At 45.3% G+C, this 10239-nt stretch overlaps 1 protein-coding gene across 1 annotated transcript in view; it reads left to right on the top strand.

The window, feature by feature from the left end:
• The first annotated feature begins 5417 nt into the window (after positions 1 to 5417).
• LOC108499689 (high mobility group protein HMGI-C-like) overlaps positions 5418 to 10239 on the top strand; it is a 62167-nt gene continuing 57345 nt past the window's right edge. The window contains exon 1 of the mRNA XM_017819832.1: positions 5418 to 5533. The gene's annotated coding sequence lies outside the window, so the exon portion shown is untranslated. The remainder of the gene's footprint in view (positions 5534 to 10239) is intronic.

The following is a 10239-nucleotide window of genomic DNA, read 5'->3' as shown; positions in this document are numbered from 1 at the left end:
AGGAGAAAATTCCCTCACAGCCATGGCTGCAGGAGCCATGGTGCTGCTCCCCTCAGGACTGTGCTGGGGACAGGGCTGTGACACAGAGCTCTGTGGCAGCACAGCCCCTGTGCAGCCTGCTCTCTCTGGAGCACACAGCCTCTAATCCATGCCCGGCTTCTGTTTGTGGGGAAAGAGGGAACTGAGGCTGCAGTGTCTGCTGCCAACGTGACCGTTCCATTTACAGATTAAGTGCTGTGGAAAATTCAGGACAGGCAAGCAGAGGCTGAAAGACTGAGTTGTTACAGAGTCAAACTTTGGGAGGAGGCAGATTTCAGACAGTTATTCATGTCCACATAAGGACTTAATTTGTTTGTGGGATCTGGTAGCCAAAGAACCTATATTGAGGAGGGATGTAGAGTTGGCCATATGAGCTGACAGAGGTCCAGATGCCCAGATGTAGCAGACAGGAGGAGAGTGTGCACATGTCCACATCTGTCTGTGTGTGTGTGCTTGCAGGACAGAGCAAGCCAGCAGACCAGATGTTCCATCTTCTGCCACGCTCCTAGTTCTTGTTAACTTAGTTTAAATTTTTTGGCTTTCTTTTCTCTCCACCCTCCTATTTGTGGGATTACCTCTCTCCTAGCTGTAGTGCAAACCATCCTGTTCCATTCAGTGCTTTGGCAATGGAGATCACTGGCTTGAGGTTAGTGAGAGTGAAGTGGCAGCTGGCTGGTAAATTCATCCTCATTCCCTCTGTGGCAGCTACCTGTGGGTCCTGAAAGTGCCAGTTGTTCGTGCTCTGCTTCAGAATGGGGACCTCATGGCCTCAGGAACAACATCTCCCAGGACAGTACTGGGCTAAAAGAATTTGTCACCACTGAATGGGCAGTGCAAGTTGTGGAGCTGGGCTGTAAGAGGGAGAGGGAACAAGGTTTAGGAAATAGAAGGGGAAAACTAAATGAGCAGCATGGTCAGATTCCACATTGTAGGACAAACTGGTGCTAGACCTTCTCAGACTCAGCAACTTCATTGTTTTCCTGCAAAGAGAGAAATATAAAGTGGTAGAAAAAAGGCAGTTCTAATGTGCTGGACTTGAGGTGTGAAGCAATCAGGCCTGGGATTTCCAAACTGGTTACCTATTGTGGGGTCATCCCTAATGCTGGATTTAATATTCTTGGCTCCTCTACCTAAGCAGAAACTGGAATATTAATTCTTCATAGACTTATTCTTCAAAATCTGTCATGGGACAGTTGAAGGGGGAAGAAGAAAGGTGGCATTGTCTACCTAATAAGAAGAAAGAGGCAGCAAGGAGTCTGGGTTTATCAGCATTTCTGCCACTGACTCATTGCACGGTTTGGTTTGGTTTTGTCTTTTGCTTCTTCACAGCACTCTTGTAAATACGGTGGGTGTATGTAAATAGCCTCGACAGGCTTGGATGGAAGCCATGCAAGAAAGGAATTTATAAGAGCATAGTGTGATACTACAGAGCCTTAGCATAAAATCTGGAAAGACATGGCTTCCCTAGAGTCCCTGTGAGATATTTTCATTTGTCCTTTGGCACAGCAGCTTCAAGGCCTGACATTTGGATGTCCCTCCTGTGGCTGGCTCCTGCCAGGCTGGAAAGGACATGTGAGAAGCGCGCCCCTAGGATGGGGCAGAGTCCTGCAGAGCAGCAGCAGCGGGTTTGGAAGCAGGGAGAGGGAGATTTGCACTGTTCCCAGCTGAGGGGGGAAGTGCAAAGAGAGATGTACTGCAAGGGGGCACTTCTCTTGCAGGGTAGTCTGGCAGGATGAAGGTCATACAGGGAAAGATCCTTCTGTGTTGTGGACTGTCAAACGTTCTCTGGGTCCCCTAACTATAGTGTTCTCCCTCTCCCCAAGTCAGGCTGTAATTTTGAAGTTCATCTTTGCTTTAAAAACGTGTTTACATTTCTAGTACACCTGTTGAAGACAAAAAAATGAAACTGTAAAGCATAGGATTTGTTTATTTGTTTGTTTGTTTGTTTAAAGAAGGCAAAACCAGGACTTGTGACTTTTTTAAAGAAAAGACTCTCAGATTTTTGGTACCTCACTCATGACTCTTGAAGGCCTGCCACTAGCATTACTAAGTGGGTTAGTACTACCAGTATCTCAGATTATTAAAGATAGAAACTGAAAACTAATTAGGAGTTCATGTTGGTTTTTCTGCTCTAGTGTTCCACTCAGCTGGCTGGAGTGATACCAGCCTGTTTAATTTCCTTTCCTTCTGCTTGGCAGTTCCACTGTCTGTTTTTCATATTGGTCCCAGAAAGCTCCCACTTCACAGCGTATTTCAGGGAGAGAAGTTCTCTGTCCATAGCCAGTGATTCTCCATCAGTTTAAAAAAAGTGAATAGGATATTACCAATGTATTTTTTGCTGATGGTTCCAAAATTGTAAAGCTTACAATTTTTGCCTGTATGTAAACATTTATAGGGGACCCATTGTGCTTGAGATCCTGGGTGCCAGTTGGGGCCATTCTCTACAGTTGCAATATTCATTATCCCACTCTTTCCAGTCTCATTTTTCCCTATCTTGCTCTTACCTTCCCTTAGATATACTCTCTTTCCTATGTCTTCCCCACAATTTTGTCTTTCTCATGCTGCCTATACTAGCCATGCCCTTTTTTCCCTGAATGCCTCCTCCCCTGTAGTCGTGGTTTCACACCACATTGTGTGCAGCCCTTTCTGCCTGCTGTGTTTCCATCTTTGCTCTTCTGCTCTCCTCCTTCTCTCCTGTACCTCTCAATTTTTCTCTCTGCCTTTGTCTCCTGCTGCTTCATTCTTCTGTCTCCCAAGGGCTGCTTTCCCAAGAGAAGCTAAGTCGAATTGATCTGCCATTTAATTGCCTGATGTGTTCATTGCCTGTGCCTGCTGTTTGCAAATAGGCCTGCCGGGAAGTCCCTGGGGGAGGCGAGGTTGTGTGGCAATGGGGGAGGCGGATGGATGGGCTGGCAGCCTCTCAGCCAGAAGGAGCTTCCTCGGAAACAAAACACCTGCCAGTAACACCTGTGCTCCTAAATGTTTGCTGCCATCCTTGGTCAGGCCCCAGCACTCGGAGAATGAACGTTTCTATTCCATGGCATCAAACCAAGGCAGCTTCCTGGCTCGTGTGGGAGCTTCTTAGAGCGAGCACGCCGTGTTCAGGTGGGGCAGTGCAAGCCGAGAGTCACACACTCTGTAGCTACGGGTACGAGCAAACCATGTGTGAGTCCTCCTGGCAGCCCCGTCCTTTCTGCTCCAACGGGTCATGTCACTGCACCTCCCCATGGGATGGGTGAGTTGCACAGGGGTGTGGATGAGGGAGGCCCATGACTTTACCTTGTTCTGAAACCTTTCCCTACAGAATTTCAAAAGACTTGGTCAGAATACCCAGCTCCAGCCCTCATGGTCTCCCATGCAGGCAAGCGAGGCTCCCTCTTCCCCATCTGACAGGAGCCAGGAAGTCATTGACTCATCCAAGGTCATTGCAATGATTTCTAGTTGCAGTTAAAATGAAATCACTGTCTTCTGCTACTAGACTGCAGACTCAGTCTTCATTTCCCAAGGGATCTGAAGAGGGACTATGGTATGAATAGTAGCAGGCCCATTTAAGCAGACCCATTGTCTTTCCACAAATCCCAACTATGAATTCAGCTAGTTTGGATTTAACACCACAAAGTTGATTAAAGAATATAAAAAATTTAAACATCAAGACAGTTGGTTTTGCCAAGAAGACAAAAATAAGGGGGTTTGCACTGATCCTAGTGATGTCCTTCTCTTTTCCCATATTTGTCCACATTAACCTAACCTGGAAAATTGTGAGCACCATCCATCTACAAACACCCTGAAGCTTCAGTTCACCTCAGTGTAACAGCTGGATGGAAGCCCTGGGCTCCTAAGGCTTTGCCAATTAAGGACATTTTCTCCTCTCTGCAAACACCCCATGTGACTTCTTAAGCTTTAGGCAGCGAAGTGTTCATGGAAGAGCAGGCCATTCACTAGCACCCATCACACTGATTTCTTCTGCTTTCCTAACCACAGTCCATGCTGACCCTTGTTAAGGGAACAGAAGCAGATTATAGTGTGTATGGAGGAGAGTATTATGTCTGCTTCACCTGAGCAGACACTAGAAATGAAGGAATAAGTTAAACCAGAATAATAATACGTAAGAAACACAGAGCCAATCTGAATTAACCACAGCAAGAGCTGGCCAGTTGTCTTCACTGCTTTTGTGAAGCAATTTCACTATTTGCTCTGCACCATCTAGTTAATGGCATGGCAGAGGTACCAGTTCATATGAGGTGGGCCTTTCTGGTGGCCAGGGCTGCACACACAAATCCATAGCCTTGTATTGTTTCTGCTGGGGTTTAGGTGCATGTATTCAACAGAAGAAATATTATCCATCTGTTTTTACTATCTCCCTTTCTCAGACTCCCTTTCTGTCCTTAAAGGCCTTGAGATTTCTCTGGTTTATTCCCTTGTTCTCTCAGCATTCATTAAGCCAGCAAGCTCTCTGAGAAAGAACCTAGTTTTTCATTCTACATGTCAAGTGGGGCCCTGGTCCTGTTTGGATCCTGGAACTGCTACTGATCATCTCCAAATGTGCATGTGCTGCACAGGAGGGAGCACAGGATGGCTGTGCTGGGATGTGTCTGTGAGCTGTGCCCGTGCAGGCAGGAGTCAGGATGTACACTTGGTTCCAGGCAAAGTCGGAGGATCCCTTGTCATTTTTCTCCTTATACCGATGATTATATTAGGAAAAAAGACAATGTGTGGCATAGACTGAGGCTGACTTAGGAGGTGCATCTCAGGGGTGGTTCTGAGGCTGATGATGAAACACAGAGCTATCTCCCTCTTCCTAAGAGCTGGGATAGCAGGATGGCTGCATATGTCCAGCAGCACAGAGCTGGCCAGCCCCCTCCTCCCAGCTCTTCTTGCTTCTGACTTTGAGCTTTTTGCACAGAATAACCTCCAGTTTAGTAAAGCACCCCGAGTCAAAAAAACATTTAAGCTTGTACCTCAGTCTCACTGAATCACTGGGATTTAAACACATGCTTAACCTTAATCATGTCCTTGAGTATTCTTCTGAACTGGGCCTTTTACAAGGCTGTGAGTCCCAGGGAACTTGGGGACTAGCCTTCTTGCGTGCTGCTCCTCATATACTATTGATGGAACAATCTGTTACTCATTAATGCTGCAGATTAAGCCATTTTGCCTGAGTCTGTTTTTTCAGTAGACATTTTAACTGCTCATCTTATGATATATTTATTTGATTTCCAGTGCCTAGTTACAATATGACAGCAAATCCAGAGTAGGTTTAATAACCATTTATTCTGTCTCCTCAGGCAGACATTGACTGCAGGAGGTGGCATGAACTCAGTGCTGGCATTGAGCTACAGCAGTGAGGGACAAAATGACACGGAGACCCAGAATGAGAAATCTCCAGTGGGAAATTATCGTCACATAAATGTGAAAGACAGGAATCACTTCCACTGGAGTTTCAAGGACAGATTCCACAGACACCTGTCGGGAAGGTTCAGGGCCCTTTCTGCTGGTAAGTGGACTGTTCTTTGTATCTTTCTGGAGAAGAAAGGGTACAATCTAAGGATTAAGGAAATTAGTTTATCACTGAATGAGAGCCCCAGCTGTAGAACAGATATTCCCTAAGGAGGCCAAATGATGTCCATGTGTATGTTACCCCAGAGTTACTGGCCTGCCTGCCTGGGATGTGGCTTTGTGATTGATGAAGATGTGGAAAGGATATTGGACACCATGGAGGTGACAGCTTTGGTGGAGGCTGTTTGCTCTTCCTCCTCCTTGTGGGGATGAGGGGTTTTCGGAGCATTACCAACAAATCAGTCCCTCTTGTGAGGCACTTCCACACTTGTTGCTTCACACTTGTCACTGTGTTGGTCATGGTGTCATTCCTTTTCATCCCCTGCAGGAAGTCAAGAGGCTTTCCTTTGGCAGGTGCTTCTCATGCTCCCTGGAGAGCAGTGATCCTTTGGTGCATATGTATACAGCTCACCACCCACTGCCCAGAGTCAGTCTGTCCTTTGGGAGGCTGGACTTCTGTGTGCTCTAGGTATTTGTCAAGGGAACTCCTAAAAAGCGTGTTATTCATACTAGACCAAGGTCTGCAAGGCCAGGGGATTGCTGGCTACCAAAGAACCCTTTGCTGAACTGAGAGAGAAAGATGTCTGTACAGTTGGTGCAGAAGAGTTCTGCTGCTGGACAAAGACTAGTGGGACACAGGAGAGCCTTTAAAACAGGTTTGCTGAGAGGTCACAAGAAAAACTGAACAATATAAACAAATTCACCATGGGAGCATGTCTTGATATAAAAGCTTTTCTTGGGGCCTGGTTTAGTACATCACTGTGAAAGGACAGTATTCCTCAGTCCTTCCCATGTCCTAGTGCATTCAGAGCCGTTGCCTGTGAGCCAGGGGACTCTGCCAGTCCCATTGCAATGCCTGCCCTTTCCAGAAATCTCTCCTGTGAGGTATTTAAAGCAGCCATACAGCCATTAATCCAACTGCAAATCCCTCAGTGCAGTGCATGCCAAGATAGCCTCTTCCCAGGCAGGCGTGTCCCTGATTATAATCAGCAGAGAGGATACAGGACATCCCGGGAGCAGCGACGGATACAACCTTGCCGTCGATCACAGATGGCAAGGGCTGCCAGTCACCACTGTGGCTCAGGCAAAAGCCATCCCTCTGGATGCCCAGGAGCTGTTACTGGAACAGCTGCTCTGGGCACTGTGTGAGAGGAAGGGCCAGAGACGTTTCAAGTGTTTTATCACGCTCTCCCCATGCCTGTCCCCTGTGGAGACACAGCCCTGACAGCTTTGTACTCATTGTCTCACAGGGAGAAGGTTAACAATAGGAAGGTGGCTGTTTGCAAGGGCTCAAGAATTAATTAGTGGGTTTCTTAGCACTGTTTAGATCCTAAAAGAAATTAAGTCTAGAGCAAGAGCTGCCTCATGAAAGGACCATTAACTATTTCGATAAGCAGTGGTACTACGTACTCAATATTTTTTCTCTACTGAGAATTGCAAAGATATAGGAAGGAATGAAGAATTCAATCTTCATCAGTGATTCCTTGATTGTGTTGTAAGATAAAAACCAGAGATACAAAACTGGCCCACTGCAAGTTCCTCTTCACTTTGATTTAGTTATGGTTTGATTTTGCTTCATCTAACTCTGAGGCTGACTGGGAGACTGTTTCAGCACCAAATATTGTTACCCTGGTGTTTATGGTATGGAAGGCTTTAGGAGACAGGCACTATGAAATTTTGCATTCCCCTTCATTTGGTTTGAGTCTGTGATGGCCACAAAAAATCCAGCGGCTTTTGATCCTGAATGAAGATGAGAAGAGTTTATGTGCCACTTTGCTCTGTGTCTTAAGATATCCAAAATTACAGTGTTGTGAGCTATGATTTGGATTTCTGGCAGCACAACACATGAATTAGATAACCTGTTCTTCTTCCTAATACAATTAGATAATTTTGTGCTGTTTCACCAACCTCTTCTTGTGTGACTTGGGTGATGAGTCTGTGTGTCTGGGACAGGTTTAATGCCTATCCACCCACAGGTTCCTCTTAAGCTGTCATTCTACACTGTCATTTTATCAGAGTTCCCACCTGAGACTGTGACTGCAGTGGAGCACACTCAGTCTGACTTCCAGCTTGAACTGCTTTCAGCATTGCTGCTTTCCCTGATTTTTTATGCTAATTTACAGGTGATCTCACAATTGTTTGAGGAGACTAAAAGGAGGCTGGAAGAGCAGCTGGCCCTGAGTGATTATGTTTAACCTTAAGGGAAGCTGACTGAAAAACCTGCTTTTACAGTGAGGGCAGGATGTTTTACCAAACACAAGAGCTGGTCCCATGCTGTCAGCTCCCAAACAACTGAAAATCTGTGCTTAACGCTGCAGGGAGAAGGGGAAGGATATTTCCTTTGGCCTGCCTGTGTTGCCATTTCAACACATCCAAAAGTCACGTCTGCAGGTGACCCCCCAAATCCTCAATACGCAAAATTTAGAAGCAATAATTTGCTAAGCTCTGTTTTCCTGAAGGTCATATGGTTCTCAAAGCAGAAGTATCACTGAGAGATACAGTTCTAATTGTACATGAAGGTGGTCTGATTAATTAAATTTAAATGAGTCTTCCAATTTAAAAAGCAATAGTAGTCCTTCATAGTTGGACTGCATAATTTTCTATGCCCTGTAATGATTCTGCTCTGTAATTTCCACTTTCCCTGAGGATTAGCCTGCCTGATTTGGAGGACTTCACACTGGGGGCAGGTGGGGAATTACCCTGGCTGCAGAATGGAGCTGTACTCTAGTGCCCTTTCTTGCTTTTCCAGGAAGGATCAGCTGTGGCAGAGCCTTTGCCAGGACACAGTCTCTCACATTTTGCCACAGCGCTGAACAGCCCTCCTCTTTTTACAGGAATATCCTGTTGGCTGGGAACACAGACTGTGTTGCACTTAATTTTGTGTCTAAGGCCAAAGTACTGTGGAAAATTTTCCAAACAGGCCTAAAGTGATGTAGCTGCATCCACTCTGCTGCTGTACCACCTTGTTCTGTGAGCAGACATCCCTGTTCTCTGGGGGTGCACGTGGGAGCTTGGAGACAAGGCACATAATGCCAGTTTGTTTGAGAAGGAGCTGGAACAAGTAGCATTGTTTCCATTGCTGAGATGCTTATTAGCAAGGACAAAAAATCTACCATCTCTTTTTGATCTTTTTCCTCCACAGATAGCTTGAAATTATCTTTTCCAAGTACTTTCCAAGGAACTCACCCCTCTTCTCCCTGAAGAATCTCTTACTCTGATTACCTGTTGTAATGGAGGCTCTGTATGGGACTGCCTTCAAAGACCACTCAGTAGTTTCAGACAGCACAGTTCTCTGTAGGCAGTGTTAGCTGCTGCTTTCCTTGACAGAGCAGTTCAAAGCAACAGATTTGGTGTCTACAGCAGCTCCTGACCTGAGACCAGGTTTTGTCAGAGCCTGTCTTTCATGCCTCACATTTCCCTCCTGCTTAGAACTGACAGCAGGCTGTTACCAAAGCATCTTTCTGGAGCCCTCACAGTTCTGCTCCTCACTTTTACCGTACAATTTTGACTTTTAAACAATGCAACATTTACTCACCTGTAGGCTCTGTATTAGAGGGGAGTCTGAATGACATAAGGTACACTGGGATTACCTAATGGAGGTTTAGACTAGAAAGAAGCTGAATATAGTCATATATATGGTTTATAACCTCAAAAGCAACCCATGCATTTTCACTGTAACCAGAATTTCAATGATTTGACCAGACATTCTGATTTCTGGCCCAATTTCCAGATCTAAGATTTGTCTGTTCTGGACAAATAACTAGAATTCCCACAAGTTAGGCATTCATACAAGTAGTTATAGTTCATACATGAGGCTAATTACAATAGGTAGTTTTGTTCCAAAGTGGAACAAAGGACTGAACCTCTTTGATATCACTGGAAACTTCCTATCTTGCAGTTCTCTTCAAGTATTAAATTAATTTTATTTGGCTTTACATTGAGTATAACCATTTGGTGACCTCTTTCATTTCTATCACTCATTCCAAGGGGAAGTTCTTGGAGGTCTTTTCCAACCTTAATGATTCTGAGATGGGAGCCCTACACAACTGCTAAAGTTGAATTTACAGCTGTACAATATCGTCCTAAATTATAACCCCTGCAAAGCTAATTTGGGGGTATTACAACCAGTAAATCCACCTGACTTTCCATGGTTGCTGAAGTCGTTATTTAGGCTGTATCCTAATGTTTCTGCTCCCCCAGTGACCTTTTGCTGACCAGTCCCTCTGGTTATTTAAAGAGTTCCAGAGCCTAAGTTTTACAGAACTGTAGTGCATGGCAAGTATACCAGACTGACAGACAATTAAATGAGGCCTCCCTTTAATCTGGACAGGTACAGTATAAGCAAACTACATAAATTCCTTCTCCCCTCACAGGACTGAGTTTGCCTCAGTGCTGAACCAGATGGATCTCTATGGAGGCAGCTCAGATATCTCAGCCCTCATGGTCAATTTAAAGCAGTAGCCTGAATGTCCACAAATTTGGAAGTATGAGCTGTTTCTTTAGTGGTGTAGGCAGCTATCCAGTAGAAGGTGGACTGAGATCCTCAGCCAGTTTCAGGTAATAAATGTCTATCAAGCCTTCAGTCCAACACTCATTTCTGTCAGCTTAAAATCAGGGGCACGCATGCAAAGCCTTGGTACCACA

The sequence above is a fragment of the Lepidothrix coronata genome, unplaced genomic scaffold (assembly GCF_001604755.1).
Source record: "Lepidothrix coronata isolate B3197 unplaced genomic scaffold, Lepidothrix_coronata-1.0 Scaffold78, whole genome shotgun sequence".
NCBI classification, from domain to species: Eukaryota; Metazoa; Chordata; class Aves; order Passeriformes; family Pipridae; genus Lepidothrix; species Lepidothrix coronata.
This window is presented reverse-complemented; position numbering and strand designations above follow the sequence as displayed.